Source organism: Xiphophorus couchianus, chromosome 13 (assembly GCF_001444195.1).
Source record: "Xiphophorus couchianus chromosome 13, X_couchianus-1.0, whole genome shotgun sequence".
Taxonomy (NCBI): Eukaryota; Metazoa; Chordata; class Actinopteri; order Cyprinodontiformes; family Poeciliidae; genus Xiphophorus; species Xiphophorus couchianus.
The window spans coordinates 6,473,217-6,492,379 of record NC_040240.1 but is presented as its reverse complement, the minus strand read 5'-3'; the positions used below and the strand labels follow the sequence as shown (position 1 = coordinate 6,492,379).

The 19,163-nt window shown below is 38.8% G+C and overlaps 1 long non-coding RNA gene across 1 annotated transcript; it reads right to left on the bottom strand.

The window, feature by feature from the left end:
• Positions 1-317: 317 nt before the first annotated feature.
• LOC114155331 (uncharacterized) lies at positions 318-9,051 on the bottom strand. The gene is made up of 2 exons (XR_003597719.1): positions 8,907-9,051; positions 318-572 (listed from the first exon to the last, which is right to left on the bottom strand). It is a non-coding gene; the product is annotated as an uncharacterized LOC114155331 (long non-coding RNA).
• Positions 9,052-19,163: the final 10,112 nt, after the last annotated feature.

The window sequence follows — 19,163 nt, the reverse complement described above, 5'->3', positions numbered from 1 at the left end:
TAATTCGCAGTGAGCACATTTAAAAAGGTCTAGTTTTCTCAAAGAATTCCAGAAAACAAAAACACTTAAGAGATGCAGCGAGAAATTTGCTAGCGACCGGAACCTGCAGATTTTCTTCTTCATCGGCCCCTCGTCGCTTGCAGCTTGGTCAGAAGCTCAATAATCCAATTTTTTCCCAATCACTGAATGCACCATACTAAGCACTCCAGGGTGGTTCTAATGAAAGTGCTTTTCTGTGCTTTTACAGAAGGGACAAGACTCAGAATTAGCCATTTTTATTATCATTTTTATTACAGAGGGAGCATAAAAAGGGAAAGTTGTTTGAAAGGACACTTTATTCTGTTCTATGACGTGTCTGCAATTCATTCAGGCTCTGAGTGTCATGGCTTGGAGTGTGAGTGGTTTTGGTATGTTCAGTTGGAGTTGCATATCTCCCACCTGCAGGCGTGGTCTGAGTGTTACAACGACACTCGGATGCAATCCTATAATCAACCTTCTGAGAATTTAAGAAGTTGTTTGAAGGTCATCTTCGCAAGGCGTTTTCTGAGCATTCCGTGCTCCGATTGCACGGCCTACTCTTTGCAGAACAAACGGTGACAGAAGTTGGAAGGTTTAAGCAAGAGAGAGAAGAAAAAAAAAGAAACAAAAACAGTAAAGACCATAAACTTCACATAATTCATCGGCAAAGTGAATTCACCAGAAACCATCTAGTGTTAATACCAACGTTATATTTATCAGACTTATGCAGGCAATTTCCAACCTGTCATGTTCAGGAGGCAACTAATCAAATCTATTATGTTATGGCTGGAGTGATGGATGGGAAAAGAAGGCTTAATAATTGCAACTTGTCCCTTCTGACATTTGGCCATGTTTCCAAGTGAACAAAAGATCAGCTTTGTTTCCTTTTTTTTTTTGCACAATTTCCTCATTTTCCTTCAATAATTAATTTGAAAGGGCAATGCTGATGGTACATACCTGGATTTTTTTCTGTCAATTTTTTTTTTTTATCAACATTGGTAACAATGAAATATATCATAGGCTCAAGCTATTTCTTATATTAAATTATTTTAGAATCAAAGATGTTCTCATCGTGTTCCAGCCCCTGACCAAACTCATTACGACTATGGGTGTGGTGTGATGTTTTATGGGCAATGAACATTATTTTCAAACTTTTGTTTCTCTTTACAGCTACATTGATCGATAAAGAGACACTGTATTGACTATTGCAGCCTGTGATAAGGATGTGTTGCTATGCCTGTGCTCAAATAAATGTCTCTGACGTCCAGCTCATACAAATTCAAAGCATTTTCTTTTCCTCAGGAGAAAAAGATTTTCTTGTGAGAACACGATTTACTTAAAAAGCAGTGAAATATTTTGCAATTTGAATGATTAACTTAGAGAAATGTTAAAAAAGAAGGTAAACATGCCAACATTCGTCACAATAATTCAAAAAACTCTACAATATCTAAATATATGTTAAAGATGCCAGACAAATTGGTAAAAGCTAGACTTTCTTTTAAAAACTGTGCTTAAAAAAGAAAAGACATTATTTAGCAGATTCTCAATGGTAATTCTCACTGTAAGTACAGGAGGACATGTTTCCGTCTTCAAAGGGCGCACATGTCAACAATCTTCTCGTCTGGGGGCCTTTTCGACAGCCAGAAGGTTTTAATGGAACTGGGTTTTGGGATTTGCACATGTCTTTGGTCTTGTTCAAAGGAGTGTCTCTTTGAGGCTTCTCTGAGTCTCAAGCAGCTGAAAGAAAACAAGGTGCCCACAAGAGAAAGGCCCCACTACAGACCTTACAGATAGATTCAGACCGAATCATCAGCTGCTCTACTACATATGTCCACCGTCAGTGGCAAAAAGCTCTAAGCCTTGGTTTGCCTAAATTGTCAGGTGACCCTTCTGCATAAAGCATTCAAGCAAACTGAACATCTGTGGCAATTTGGTTTCAGTTTTTTTCTTCTTAGTTCTTCTATTACTGAGTTTATGTCAGTGAGTTTTTTTTCACGCTGGATCATTTGTCATGATCCAGTGTGAACAAATTATTTTCTCCAAACTAAAATGACTCCTCCTGTATGAGCAGTAACATTATTGTAAAAATGAATTTGTTTCAATCACGTTTTAAAGAACCACTTCAACTCCCCTTTTTGAGCTGAAAAATAACACAGAAACACTTACAAACCTTCAAAAATATATATATTTTTTTTAAATAATCAAAAACATGTACCTCAGATAACACCTCAACAGCATTTCCCTTTATTTTGTGTTTGAATGAGAACTACCAGTTAGCATAAATATGGAAAAAACCATCTCCATGCTTTTGCTTTCCAGTCTGTGGTTCCTTATACTGCAGTTTTATTCCTGTGCGACTCTTTTGATTTGTTTGCTATATGTGGAAAAAAGTTGGGCTGCTTCAGTTTACCATGACTCACAACAAAAGTTTTTTTGTTTGTTTGTTTTGGCCATAATTCTTGTTTCTGGTCTGTTTTCGTGTCACATAATGCGTAAATTGTTGCTATAACCACTTTTCCCGAGCTCACTGCTCTCGGTTTCCATGACTACTTAGCCACCCTCACCTGTGCCTGTCTGATTATTTCCACCTGTTCTTCTTCCAGGATGAAAGCCCTTTCCAGCCACATTACCTGAAGCACCATGCCGACGAAATCCTGCATTTTCCTGTCGACTCAGAGAACACGACCCTGTTTCTGCCTTCCTGATCCCCCTGAACCTCGTCTGCCCCTACCTAGTTATTCTTACGGACTCTGGTTTAATAGTTTTGACCCTGCTGACTCTTCTCTGCCAGCCGGTCTTAAATTGTCAAACGGTGAACCTCCTGTAAACCGGACCAAGACCAATTCTTCGACCACGCTACCCTGTCGCTGCATGGGGGGCGGGGGCAGAAATTTTTCCATATGCAACTCTGGACTCCAGAGCTGTAATTTTCCCGCTTTAAAATCAAGTCTGGTAATCGTTTCATTCTCGGCTGGACTTTTAGATCCATAGAATCAAGCTCCAATTTCTTTTTTTTAAATTTTGTGGCACATCTATGTACAGTGTTTTACAGAGCAAAGGGTCAGCGAAAGGGAAAGGAGGTGGTTGTCCTAATTTCTAGAGTTTATCTCTTCACTCCTTTGAGGACTATTTGAGGACTGCACTGCAGTACCCCAAAATACCTAAATTTGATGTCCTGCTAAGAAGTGGGGCAAAGTATATTGTTTAAATTTAACAAGATTTACCTCCAAGTTATCCAGAAACTGCAGCAATTTTTCAACATTTCAGTTTGGTACATGCGAGTTAGGTAGATTGTTTTCCCATTTTGGCTACGCCATCAAAAACGGCATAGTATACTGTAAATTGCAAACTACATCCTCATTTGTCATTTTCTGCATATCTAGGAAAACAGTATATGGAGAAATATGCACTCCTGATGTATGACATTTCTGGTGTACTAAACAATAACAGGGGAAAAGGTTTACTAATGGAAGAAAGAGAAAACAAAACTGAAAGCCGTAAATTAAACCCAAACTTATGTTTTCTAATGGATCGGGAAGGTTTGGCTGAATGTGTGGTGTTATATTTTAGAAACACAGGCAATAAATATCTTGGTTATAATTTGGCTTGAATCTCCTTTGGCACTTTGGTTAAGCTCCTTTTATACCAATCGAGTCAAGAAACAGACTTTAACATGCAGTCGCAAACCAGTACGTATTTACCAAACTTTTAACATTAAACTGCCAACGCTGTCAGTGTCGAACCAAAAATACTGGATCAAATATTAACCCCCCTCTGTGAATCAGCAGGCATGGGTACTTAACACAGCAGCACCAAACCTCCCTTAAAATCAGACGCTTAGCCAACTTAATGTCATAATCCCTTCCGCCTCGTCAGAGCCGCATAACCGCTACCGTGACGGGCTCGGCTCGCTTTCTCCGAGGAGAGAACACTCAACCATCCAACCTCACCAAGTCTATTTATCAGAATGATCTCTTTAAAGTCGGCTCAGCCCGTCCCGTCGCCCTACTTAAAGCCAATGTCGCGTTAGCGCCAATAGATAGTCTCCATCGTTCGTGCAGCCACATCGCTGCGGATATTGCCTCATTACAGAGTGAGGGGCATCAACTCTTGCTCTTTGGGATTAATGTAACCGGAAACTTTGTCAACACGTATGAACATCTCAACTGGGAAGGAAGAAAAAAAGAGTTTCCATTACGCAAGTTTCACTTATCAACCCCCCTGATACTTTTTTTTCTTAAACATTAAATAATATTGGCTATTTAGAGACTATTTTGATCAAAATAATTTAAAAATATAATATTTTTAATTAAGTAATTTAGATTTTCACTAATACTACTCACAATAATACTACTGAAGGATTGCTCTTCGTTGAGCTTTGTATTTAAAAGACGTCTGCTTTCCTAACACACAGACATTCATTCATATATGATAAAGAAGCAGCTACGGTTGCTGTTTATGGCATTTTATATGCTTTTCTACATTGGCAGTTACTTGCAAGATTGAACTTAAGTGATCTTAAAAAATATTACAAGAGTAATAAAGCACCGTATCTCATATTCTCCAACGTTGTTCACAGCTGCAGAATATCTGGCTTTAATAAAAGCCGACTGATTCGCAATAAAATAACTGCAGGGTAATAATTTCCAACATGTGATTTTTCTTTTTTTTCTGTTTTGGATACACTGCATCAGTTATTCAGAAATATTTCTTTCTCTTTTAGAAAATTGTAGAGATCAACACAATATTTGTATTTTATTAAAACACAGAGTCCTAGTCAGAACTGTGACTATAATAATAATAATAATAATGGAGGAAGGGGGTTGCGGTCTAAAAGAGAAATTCAAATGATTGAAAATTGCATACACATGTATGCAATTTTCAAAGTTTTCCCTCAAGTTTTACAAATGAGCAAACTTGAGACCACAATCAATACTAACCCTATCCACTGCTTTTAGTTGTTGGAAGCTTTTTGAACAATTGTTCAACCACATTGATTAAACAGCTAAAATACAATTTTATTTAACATATCCACTATATAGCCTGCAGAGTTAGATGGTAGACTAAAACTGTTCCCTTTATGTGCAAATTTGGAAAAGTGATAACCATGTAGGATTGTTTTTTTATTTGGCAATAATACAGAACTTTGTCTATCACACATGATGTTGATTTATTTTTTTTCCAAAAAGCTAATTTTTTCTTTGTAATGTAGCCAAATTTGGGGGGAAAAAAACAAAAACGTCTTAGGCTACAAAAACATTTTCAAGGTTTTATAGGGTGCATAGGAAAAGTGAGAATGAGTTCCAGAAAACGGGCTACAGTGCAGCTACGGCTCTGAAGGTGATTGTACAGTAGATAACTTGGCAAGGGAGTCGAGAACTGGAAAAGATTATCTGTGAGTTTTCGATGGAAAGGATCGTTTCAGAGATATGGAAGGAGCAAGATTATGGACAGCTTTGAAAGTTTGAAGGAGAATCTTAAATCTTGATTTTTTTTTTTTTTGACAGGAGGTTGCAGGAAGAACTGAGCGACACATTCTACGGATTGGGTTCTGGTGACAAGGCAAGCAGGGATGTTGGTTCTGCATTCAGAACCAACTGAAGTGTGTAGAAGAACTTGTGGGATGAAATTGGAAAGTAAGAGTTGCAAAAGTTCATATAAAAAGTTACAGAGGCATGCATGAGATTAGGTGCGATATTAGGTTGCTTATGTAACTGAGCAAGAACGTTAAATATGAAATTGGGGCATTTATAATGGAGGGACTTGAAGCTGAAATGGAAAAAAGTATGAATTTAAATTTATCCAACTATCAGCCAAGAGGGAAGAATTAAAGAGTTCAGTTTGTCAGGTTTGTTTCTGGGCAACAAACCTTTATTTTTTGTAACCCTAACCATTACTAGCCTATTGCTAAACCTAATCAAAACTTAATTGGCATCTTACTCCTAAACCTCCATCCTCACAATGTAGTATTTGCTGGAAAAATTGTCCTTATACTGTATCAAATATCAAGCCACATGCACACTTTTAAATGCTCAGCAAACAAACGTTTCACAGAAGTTCGCATTATATTATAACAAATGTTAATACAAACTACTTAATAAAAGCTTACATCTTTTATCCAGTTAAACAGAGGATTCTTGATTAATGTTGGCCATTTATTTCTGATAATTAAGAAGACATATCTACTTCCAGCTGTGGTGAGACGTAAAATGTGTAGATGTCATCCGCTGATCTATGAGTCCAGATCATCTCCGATTGCAGTGGAAAGAAAAAGAAGAAAAGACGGTACTTTGTGATGAAGTCACAACAGCGGTAATTTTTTGTCAAAAATGACAATGTTCTGACCCGAATGTTCTCGGCAATGACTGCTCTGCTACCAGAGGACTGCGCGGTTCTTGCTGGACTGACCTCACTGATTCAAATCAAGCACAGGTGTGATGCTTTTATGTTAATTACAGATGATGACAGGATTAGCGAGGTGTATGAAACGGTTAATTGCTTTCTGCGCTATAATTCCAAACACATTACAGGCCCTAAAGAATACGCACAAAGAGCATCTAACAGCAGACTCGCATAACTAACCTGCATACACACTACATAGCATAAGGAAAGGTTTCTCTCTATTTTTTTTTTAGCCATACTCGAGTAATAATATCTGTGCAGTTTTTCCTTCTACATAAAAAAAATTGGATGAGACAGGCAGAAACACGACACCGGGACTAAATCAACCAGCAAACTCTTAAGTTTTATCCATTTGTCTCCGCTGGACTTTGAGTATATACTGAAGATTTCTGAAGGTAAAAACACTCAACATTTTGTAGGCATAAGGACTCGGGCCATTTTCTAAAACAGCACTCTCAACCATTTTATTTATTCATTGCTCCTACAGTGGGGGCGACTGTGTCCGTACACCTGCTGAGGCTAATCACTCTCTCTGAGACTGAGAGGTCAGGAGGAAGAGAGACGGTTAAGGCGCATGTATATGAACTCTGACCGCATCTTTCCATCTTTTCCTTAAAAAAAAAAAATCCTCTTTTTTTCCAGCAGTAAGTCATTCCCCTATTGCCTGCTTCCATGCTGACCTGCAGCTGTTCTTTGCAGGACAATCCCAACATTTGCAAGTATTTTGAGATTCTAGACCCATTATCAGAATTTCAAAATATGTACCACCTCTCTTTTTATTGTTGACTGTCACGAAACTGTTTGGAATCTAGGTAACATTTCAGCCTATATTCTCCTTTTTGTATATTTCTTTTAAAACATGATTATAATATTTCAGACGCAAATTCTCCGGGCCTGTAAGGTAGTTAAAGGATGTCCTGATTGAACCCTATAGTTGGAAAAACAGTATTAATTTAACTAAGTTATATTTTTATGCAAGAACAACAAATCAGATGCTTGCCCTCAATCCAATGTTGTAAAAATAAACTTATTTCCATGTTTCTGCCCACTATTTCCCTTAATTCCCACTAAAGCTCACTGTATGTAAACAATAAGGGCGTAATGTACATGCACAAATACCAAAATTATTAGGATAGCCTTTCCAGTTCTGCATGAATGTGTGCTGTATGAATACAGTGTTATTTTGAATCTCAGCACATGCATAACAGGATTTCTTGTGTGGAATAAGAATGTGGAATTTAACATTTTGCAAAGCCACTTTAGAAAGGAAAACAAAGTGGAGATATCTCTGAGCTACAGTGACAGTGGTACAGAGAACAACCAGCCTACAAATCTAATTTAAAAATTAATCAGCTAAAGTATAAACCTCAACAGCTACAGTATCTGCAGCATGACTCCAACCCTCAACACCAGCAGTGTAGAGACGAGTCGCGATCACCTCCAGTACAATGCATGCACTGAATTGTCCATTTTTCAAAATATCTCAAAATTGATCAAAAGTTCTAAAAGTCTTTTTCTACAATCCTACCCAAACATATTGACCACTGTCAAGTGGTTTTATTGTTGCGTAGCGATTTCTTTAAATACCAAGATCCGTCTTGGAATTTAAATTTGCCACTTTTTAAAAGGCTAGATCATATCGTTAAAATGTAAATATCAAGAAATTTTGCTTCACACATTTGTGGTTTTACCTCCATTTCAAGCATATCAAAATCATACCAAACTGAACTTTACAATCAAGGTAAGAGACTGTGTACCATTACACTATTAGTAAAAAACGTATGCCGGTTTCACATGTTGCCAAACATCACAAACCATAAACTCCAGGGTGCGTTGTATTGGCATGGTTATGAGACACTAGATCCACTAGAGGGCAGTGCAAAATTCAATAGCTTTGTACTATTCTAGTAATTGGTGAAGATGTTGCATTGAAGGAGGCATGTATTTGTTGCTACAAGACAAGTTATTGAATCACTACCCTATTAGATGCATCCCATCTTCAACACATCTGCATCAAATAGCTGAAACCCTTTATCAGCATGTCATTCAGCTCGGCTAAGGCCTGGTATTGAGTCATTCATTTGATTCAGGTGGGTTGGAGAAGGGATGCCTGGCTGCAGACTGAGTAAGGCACCCCGTTTTAAGAGGTTGCACTTTTACTGCTTAGGAAAAAAAAGAAATTCGCAAAAAAAATAAAAAATTGTCATCATTTCATGGTTAGAACAAATAGTCCCAAAGGTTTACAGTGTAATTAAGTACATCAAATTATCCAGCTAGCTTGCCAAACAATGTTAAATATAAAAGTCGATATGCTCTGCATGTCTTAGAGAATGGGTATTATATTTGCAGTGCAAATTAACTCCTTTGCTGTCATTGATGGCATGATACTGGTGTTAGTTTATGGTAACACTGAATGGTTAAGAAGTTTTAAAGCAAGAAATTTCAAATAATACTTCTTAATGTAGCCGGGCTCAGCGTTACACTACCTGAATCACCAATTGAAGCTCTGCGTTGTGCGGATGAAGACGGCTCAGGAGTTCCGGGTCAGCCTAACTGATGGCGTTTTTATTCTGCACAGAATGGAATTAAATAGTTCAGCAACACAAAAAACACCCAGCTGACATCAGTTTACCTTCCTGCCATGAACGGTCTGGTCTTTTATCACAGTATCCAGCATTAAATGCTAATATAAACAGCTTTACATATTTTTAAATCACGACAAAATAAAAATAAAAGGAACACACACCACTGTCCAAGCTCTATGATTAATAATTTAAAGGCATAACAACTTGCATATTGTGAAAATAACATATAAATTCAAAAACAGACAAGAAAGTTCAATAAAAAATAAATTAATTTTTAAAAAAAGAGACAAACAACATACCTGCACAGAATGGAATTGGATAGTTCGGCAGCACGAAAAACACCCAGTCGACATCAGTTCACCTGCGCATGACCAAAAAAAACCACATTAAAAAAGAAAATGGCCGCAAGGCGCCAGAAGACCAGTCGGCTTGTTCACATACTGTATGTGCTACAACAGTAAGGTCTAAAGTTCGACAGAAAAAACATTCCATCCTCCTCTGAACTATATAAGTGAAAGGAACATCTTACAAACATGTTAGCTAAAACATTTTGTCATTTAGAGCCATTTTTAGACAGTAAATTAACAGAAGCTCCGGGAGAAACTCACCTTCCACAAAAACTGTCATGGACGGTGAAGGAGGAAGTGACGTCACGGGTCACGACCGCAAAAAAAAAAAATAACGTTCCGAAACTTATTACATAGATTTTGTTTAAATAATAATTAAATAATAATTTCCTGATGAAAATGAAAGACAATAAAATGAAGAAAAAAAACTATTAAAAATACATAAATAAGATTCACGTATTTATTTTTGGTGGAATGCATTATGATTTCTTTCTTCCATGCTACAATAAGTGCAGTTTTATTCTGGCAGTTTTTATATTGCATTAAGCACCATGTTATTTAAAAATGCACTAGAAGTATTAGAAATATATACCCAATTCCATTGTATAAATTCTGAACTTTGCCTCTTTGATGAACGGACCTTACCACAGGGGCCGCTTTTCATTGGCTGATGCCCATTCTACGTGGTCACGTGCGTGACCGTCTCACAAACAGACGCTTCCCGTTAGCTAAGTACAGCATAATGGCAGAACTGATAGAACTTCTACACCTTGAAGCCTGTCTGCTACACAGTCTTACGTTAGCTAAACAGATCAATATGCAATGTGTACTGTATCTGACATACACTAAAGATTTTATTTTAGCAGGCCTATTTTTAACGTAATCTTTGCTCGTCTTGCGGGGCGCAGGCGGTTGCCACGGTAATAGGTGTGCTTAAACTGCAAAGAGATTGAGAGAGTAAAAAGGTAGGAGTGGTTTTGAGTTGATCACCTGTTCAGGTTATTTTACCTTTGTTTACCTTTGCTGCGGCGCATTACAGCCGCTGTAGTTTCTAAACGTTGGACTAATGACCTCGTTCGTTTGTGAGTTTACGTCATTCACAACAAACATCAAATAGAACAAATATATTTCATAAAATTTTAACAAACAAATGGCTTCTACCGCGGTAATTATGTGAAATTAAATTAATTATATCCCAGCTTCAGAAGACTTGCCTTTACCTTTACAGAGCTCTTTGGTTCCTCCTATCAGTCTGTAGTTTCTCATATTGACGTCATCAAACCAAATTTCAGATCTACCGTAACTGACTGATACCTGCTGGCCTCAGGTTTGCAACCAGCTTGTGACTGAGAAACCAGTAACCTCCTCCCAGATGATGACACGAACTTGTTAGTTCCTCTGTCCATTGTAGTAGCTGATATATTGTGAAAATCCGGTAGAAATGATGCACTAATCGAGTCATGTTTACATAGAAACAACCACCGTGAGGCTTTGCTTGTGAGACTTGCGGTCACGTGGGTCGGTTGTGGGCGGAGCTTGGTAAGGTCCATTGAAATCAATTCATTAAACGGTATCATAGTACATGCATTGGGTCATATTTTTTTCTTAATTTATTACAATGAATCAGATCATTATCGGTTCATGGAGAAATGTGTCCAATCGGCCACAGATTTCACATTACTGGTAGATGGTGAAAAACATTCAGTGGTGTTAAAATCGACTCTCCTTTTAATCAGAATCACCTTAGTCAAATTCTGGTGAAGTTATTTGCTTAAGGCATGTAATGAACTCACTATGTGATTTTATTTGATATGAATGAGCTGTCATCACACATACAAACTGAACTAATATTTCATATGATGGAAATGGCAGCGAAAATGACAGCAGCACATTTAGTTATTCTATCTTTAAAGCATTATTTCCATTATTTTCACCTTGTATAAAGGTTTACTTTTTTGTGACCAATCAAATGTCTCTTGTTTGGCATTGGGCAAAAAAGGAGGACATGGGAAATGGCATAAAAAATTTTGCTCTGCTTTTATGAAATTCAAACATTCAAAACTTAATGAAGCCTTTTGAGAATATCTAATGCTATTAAGAATTTGGTTTTGAGCACCAGAACGTCTGTCAAATGGCTCTACCAGAGTAAAAATGGTCTGGTATTTCATAAATGTGCAGCACGGTAATTCTGCTTCCTTATTCAAGTTGGATAAATGCATCAGATAACTTTTCCACTGCTAGATTAAATGGCAATATAATAATGTAGCGACTTCCTCTATGACAGTCTGGCAGAGATATATAGAGAATAAAAAACTTTACCAGATGCATAAACTTACAGCGGGATTAATCAGGTTGAAGATATTGGAAAGCTGTCGTGGGAGACTGCCCTCCTCCCTGAGCTTTCACATCCTCTCCTCAATACTAAAGCACTAGCAGGAACTATGTAGATGGGGACAAGGGAGATAATAGAAGTAAATTCTGCTACGTGGGCGGGCCTTGCAAGGACTGACTGGTCAAGGTAGTTCTCCATTTTTCCACAGACAAAAGCAGACAAGGTCCTTGAATTGGTAAAAACAGCAGCACCTACTGAAGCCACTCAGTGCTTGCTCTCACATGCTTAAAAGAAATGTACATGCCAGGAGAGTGAAGGGCTTTCTTCACCTGCATTTTTACAGACATACAATTCTTTTTTTTTTTTTTTACCCCTCCAGGGGGTCTTTTTGTGGGCTCTAGTGTCCCTTATGTGATAGTAGGCTGACAGGAAACGAGGAAGGAGAGGGGGGAAGACATGCTGCAAATGTTGTCAGGTTCGGGAGTCGAAGGACTGGCCGCGTCGAGGACTGAAGGCCGCCAAATACGGGTCGCGCTAACCACTACACCGCCACGGCACGCCAGACATACAATTCTGATAACTTACATATTTTAGAACTGTTTTGTAATGTTATTAGGAAGCTACAAAGATGTCAATCATCAACAGATTTCCAAAATACAGTGTTCTCTGCTTCCCATACTGTCAAATGACAGTGATTTAGATTATTTCATTACATTTTTTACTGTCATGCATAATTGACAGCAATATCCAACTTTTTTTTTTTTTTTTTCCGGCGCTAGTGGCTCGTATTTTTTGTACAGTAGGCAGACAGGAAGGTGGGTGAGGAGAGGGGGGAAGACATGCGGTAAAGGTCGTCGGGACCGGGAGTCGAACCCGCGACGTCCGCGTCGAGGACTAAGGCCTCCAAGCGTGGGGCGTGCTAACCCCCTGTGCCACCACAGCACACCCCAGCAATATCCAACTTTGAGATCAGTGACATCTTTCTGATGGACCACTAAGCTTTGCCTTCTGGATGAAGATCCGGATCTTTCAAGAAACTGAAGAATGACTCTAGGTCGATCATTCAGTTGTTGAAAATTTTGTTGTAGTTAGCAAATAATTCCTCCAACTTTCAAAACCAATGGATGACTTCCTGCCGGGAGGTCATAGTGGTGCATGTGTCAGTTGAAGTAGAATGAGCATGTCAATGTTTTGAAGTGACTACTGTTGACAAAACCTGCCTGAAGCATCGCATAAGAAATATCTTATCAAATTCATAAAGAAGTACAACTCTTTATGAGTTGTACAAGTATAACCTTTATAAGTGATCTGACCAGAAATCACTTAACATTCTTAACGTTCAGTAAGTTCAAGTTTGAATGGCTGTGTGAAAGTGTAGGCTGACATATTCAAGAGTTCATTTCAGCACTTGTGTACACAGAAAAGAGCTATAGGGGTTATGAATCAAGAAGGAATTCATTAGCGCATGACGGATCTGGTCTGATTAAAAGGCAGTAGTCATGCAAAAGATAACAAATAGCCTGCTGCAACGAAATGCACAGAAAATGTTCAGAGGTTAGGAGGGAGGTCACAGTCTTAAAGAAAAAGTGTTTGGGTTTTTGTAATGATAATTTAAGTCACTCAATAAATCATTTCCATCCCACTCTACAATAGTTAATAATCCATTAACATATAAGATGCAAAGGGATGCTATACCTTGGCGTTTTACTCAGTTTGAGAATTGTAATGAACACAGAGAAAGACTGTTCTCCAAAATTCAACAATTTTACATGCTTTCTGTACACAGCCTGCATCGCAGCTTTTCATCATTGATATATTGATACAGGATTGGTATTTTAGTTCCAAATGATTGACGTCTTAGTGAGCACTTTCACTTTCTTCTTGCGCTGAAGCAAATGCGAAAACAAGCCCATCATTTGGTCAAAGTAGTATTTCTTTGATCTTCACATTATGGAGATTTTGACCCAAAACTAGTTGCTGGCATTGCTGATGTGTTCTGACGATAACGAGGAACATTAAATCACAGAAGGAAGAGCAAAGACTTTGCTTTATCCGACAAGGAAAGAACAAGAAACTTTGACAGGAAATGTATTTTTTTTTCTTTACAGCTGTAAGAATATCTAATAGAATATCTATATAGCAAACATCCGATAAGTATGTTTCCCCCTATTTCCACTGGACTTGTGCAGGTTAATCATTAAAGGCAGACAGGATGCTACAGAACCAGTTCCTCTACCTGGTCTTGGAGCTCTTTATTGCACTCTGCTGTGGGGAAATTCATGGATGAAGAATGTGAAGCATCTTAATGCACCCCACTGCAGGCCTTGTTCATGCTCCCAGGGCCTACCCTGAATACATTAATGGCTATTTGGAGCAGGTCTTGAGGACAGGAGCATAACTTCAAAACAGTTACAGCCACACACACACCCCCACACACGCCCACCCCGCGCACGCCCACGTCAGATGAGCTGCAGATGCAATACTCGGCTGCCGGTGGACAATATCTCAGCTCTAGAAATAGAAATTTAATTATTTAAAGAGAAAACAGTCATTTTGTGTATGATGGATGTTATAAAAAAAACACACCTTTCTCCCCACCTTTCATAACAAAGAATGTGTGTGTGGGGGGGGGGGGGGGGGGGGCGGAGGGTGTGTGTTTGCAGCAGGTTGCCAGAATTCTCTAGAGGACTTTAAAAGCTAATATCCTGCAGGGATAGAGAGGTTCACAGTGAAATAAAGGGGCCACTAAAGCAGCCTGCAAATTCATGCCCACTGGGCAACAAAACTGTTACATCCCTCGGAATAGTAACGCAGCGTCGCTCACAAAGGAAGATTAAAAATAAAAAATAAAAACTGGGAAAAAAGCGAGGAGAAACAAATAGAGCAGTTGCATAACATCACACTTAATGTCCCAATTACTGCTGCATTATAGAAGGAGTGAGTCACGATTTACGTTGCTACTGTCTCTCGTACCATGATGATGACACGAGTGTTTGAAGTAATAGCTTCAGGACAGAGAGGAAAGGAAGGTGGCAGAAGGTGACATCAATATTTGCTTGCATTTGAAAATGTTTGCGCAAGGCACCTTTTTGAGCAGGAGATGGATAGTGAAGGAGAGATTAATGACTGAGAGGGCTGATTAATGCCACTATGTGCAATGTAACTCTCAGAAGAATGGGTCCTTCACAAAATACAGGAAAAAAACCAAAAACTGATCGATCACCAAATGGCACCTAAGGCTGATAATCAATGTTCACTTATGTTCTTGAGTAATTTAAGTTATTTCAGTTGAAGGAACCGGCTTACTTGCTTCCATATCAAAACACACACAAAAAAAAATCATAACCACATGTTACTGTCCATAAGTATATTATGGACAGTAACTATCCGAGAGATGGTACGTTGAAAGTAGTGCTACGAAAGGACAATCTCATTCATTAAAAATAATTAGCATCAAACCACAACAATTGACCTAGCAAGTAATTATTATGATCAACTTTAATGTGACATTACCAATTAATTTAAATACGAGTGGAGGAACAGTTGCTTTTCATCGCAATGCGGTTTTGTAACATCGACGCTGTAACCAAACTTGTACTCTGACGCTGCAAAAACTGTTTCACAACCATCGACTTATACATGGTCTCGAGTTGAGCTCGCCCAGGGTTTTGTATTCACAGTTTTTGTATTCACAGTCACAATTCACACTAAAAAGTGTGGAGGCATCACCTCGGCGGTACACTTTAGGGTGGGCGGGTCTCTTAACTTGAGCAGAGACCTCAGTGGTCCAAGCCTTTACAAGAGGCAAAACAAAGATGCTTATTTTAATCAAGGTTGGCTCTTCTTTTCTTTTTTTTCTTTTTTTTACAATGCTTTACAGTCTACCTTGCTTTAATTTTTTCATGCCTCATCTTTCCTTTTTATTTTATTTTTTTATTTCCGTTTCTAAATCAAGCTAAAGATTTTTTTCTGACATGTGATAGCAAAGAAGTATTCCCACTTCTATAGATGGGCTCTTAGTCGTGGGTGCTTCTCTGGTTTGTCATAGAGTAGAAAAAGCTGATCCAAATGGGAAAAAAAATAAATAAATCAGTTTATGTTTTGACCTTGACCCTATGTCAATGATATATAGGCCGACAGAATGGAATCACATAGTGGAGAAAACTGACTGAAATGACCTTCATCATTAGAGATAAGGTGAGGAGGTCTAGGGAGCCTCAAAGTAAAGTTATTGGTGTTTTACAGAAAAAGGGGAGTTAGCTGAAGTGGTTAGAGAATCTGACCAGGATGCATCCTACGTGTTTCCTTTGAGGGGCGTCGTGGGCACGTCTCACTGGAGAAGACCAGGGCACAAACTGAGAAATCATTGGGAAGACTGAATATATCCCTTCTGCTGTGGAACACCTTGAGGTTCCTCAGAGGGAGCTTACAGGTGTTGTTAGGGTGAGCGATTTATAGCTCTTGATCTTGAACTTTTTTTGTCCCACAAGTCCACCTCAGATAGGTGGAAAACAAGGACCGGATGTTGCTATGCTACGGATTCCCATGTTCTATGGGAATAGTACAAAATATTGATACGTACTGTATAATGGCTGTTTGAACGTTCTCAGTCTAAAGCAGAAGTCTCATAAGCCAGTCCTCAAGGGCAGTTTAGCCATTGGATTCAAGAGACACGTCTAAACTGTACAGGACACCGGTCCTCAAGGACTGCAGTGTGAGACCACTGGTCTAAAGTAATGTCAAAAATTAGAACATACAGCCTCAAATGATTCTTAGAGCCAATAGTTCTGATTCATAATGGGAATAATTGTTGTGCAGTAGGGACAAGGATAAGATATTTGTGTTGTTCAAGGAAATGTCAAACTCTTGAAATGACATGAACCAGTACTACATTTCCTCCTGGAATGAGAAATTGTACACCTTATACTGTTCATATAAAGCAACCCTTAAAGCAGAAAAAAAACCCTTAAAAGTATTTTTTTTTTCACTGCAGATGCATTAAGAGAATTTATAACTGTGAGACTTGTAGGTAACAATTCATGTAAATGAAATGCCACTGACTGATTTGGTTCAATTTATACTTTTATTTGTTAAAAGCAGACTGAAGAACCCAGCAAAAAATTATAACCTATCTCAATACAAAATTTTCTAACTTTCTAGGCAACAAAGTATATGAAAGAAAAAAAGTAAAACAAAATATAAGCTCAGTTAAACTTGTATGTAGGTACACATAAGAAGCAAATAAAACGATTTATGCTGGGACCTTAACAAACGAGGCTCACTGATAACCAGAGTTATGGCTATGGAGGAAAACATCTCCAAAAACTCTCCGTTTCACACAACAAGTACGTATTTTGGATATAACACTATACACTCTGCTTCCATTTGTTGTCAAACATGTACCACTGTCATCCCCAATTACCATTTCCTTTAGCAGCGGCTGAATTAGAAGGCAATAATTGAAAATATTTGGAAAATTGCTGAAATACCTCAGGTAGAGCAATGTACGACCAACAAACACGTAACAGTCATAAACTGACTTCTTATTAACTGTATAAATTCGGGTTTAGTATGTGTAAAAAAAAAATTGGCTTTTTGAATGTCATGGCAAAATGCCACACAGTCAATGGAAGGTCGCAAACCTGCTCCGTGGATAGCTATTAGCCAATGCACGTGGCCTCACTGTGCAATATGGGTAATATTGTCACTTGACTTGTTTTAAACGATTTTCTGATTTGGTGGAAAATATGGACGGAGGGAAAATGTCACTCTTTCCGATGTCTGACCGAGGAAACGACGCCGGTTGGATCCCCGGCGTGAGGCCTCAAATGATTCTTGGAGCCGATGGGCTCTGATTCATGATGGGAATAATTGCTGTAATATCTCACAGCGCATGAGAGAGAGGGCTGGCTCTTACGGCCGGACGACGCGGCGCTGACATTTAAAAACCAAGCTCAGGGAGGACCCGGTGCACCTCGCAGTCGGAGCCCGCTCAGATGCCGTCGCCCGCGCCGCTTTAATGATCGCCATTCATCTCTACCTTCTCGCCCACCATGTCAGTGATAAACAAGTCAGACAAGCAGATATCCGTTTGCCTCATTATACATTTCTGAACCGAGCAGCTGGGATGAGACACAGTTCATGCGAGCTGCAACTGGTGTTGAGTTTTGATTTTAGTTGACAGCGGTACATGGTTGTTGTTTTTCCTTCAGAAAAGTCACAAAAAAAAAAGTTGTCTTCACACTGGTAGGAAACATGTTTTACTTCATCAGCTTCGAGATAAGTGGATATGTGCAGCACTTTATTTTCAAGTCAGGATGCAGTTCCCCCCCCCCGCCACCACCTGATTGGCCTTTTATCACACAGCATGGGCTGCTGACAATAGAGAGATGCACTCGAAAGGTAAGGAAGCACAGATGAAGTGAAAAATGATGCGGCAGGTTTGGTCCAGCATCTTGAAGAACGGCGGCGTAAGAGTTCAACCACAACAACAACAACAACAAAAAGAGACACGATATGCAATGAAGCAAACATGAAACCAAACACACAAAGCCACATCTTCAGATGTTTCCGGTTTCTTCTACACTACGTGAAAAAGAATCAAAGTCTGTCGCACCTTGTGGCATCGAAATCTCACCTCAAGGGGGATTCTGTCTTGCAAAGCCCTGGCAATGAGGTGTGAACTATTAATATGAGCGTCAGATAATTATCTATCAATTATATGCAGAATGAAGAAGGGGCTGTAGAAAATGTTAATATGTCAACATTTTTTTTTAAAAGATTTTTTTTAAATGTAAATCTAAAAACATATATCCCCTGTTTTCCCTGTACTAGATACTTACAGAATCTAATTTTGTGGTTGTAAATCCGCCTATTTAATCTAATACATCACAAACATAATGACATCAAAATAGCAATGTTGCAAGATGTGCACCTCCTACATGCCTCAGTCGCTCCAACTTTTAGTGTCAGCAGTGTGAGGAGAGAAAAAATAAATAAAATAAAACGGCAGAAAGTCGGGGGAGTGGTGGCTTATTACGACTCCCGCTGGAGGATGTTCAAAGGAGAAGCCCGATGTGCGCCGTTTGTCGCTTTCTGTTTTAATCTAGCCTAAAGACATAAGTTTATCAAAGTGAATTCTCAGTTGCTGCGTTCGGGGCTCCAATGTCCCGGCGTTCAAAGGCTCGGGGACAGAAGATGAAATGGCGGACCCGTCACGCGCTCAGGCTCACCGAGACGCACCAAAAACACGAGCGCGAGAACAAATCTCTACATTAGGGGAGCGATTGTGTGCCTGTCTATTGATATGAAAGCCAATGTGCAGAACACTGTGTGGGAAGGAAAACACTGCCATCAAGGCCAGCAGAATTTCTGTATGATTTCTTTTTTTTTTTTCTTTTTACAGAAACAAGGTTTTCCTTTTAAGATCTCATTTTAACACCTGGTTATTCTGCGCAAAGTAATTGTCCTCTTTTTTCT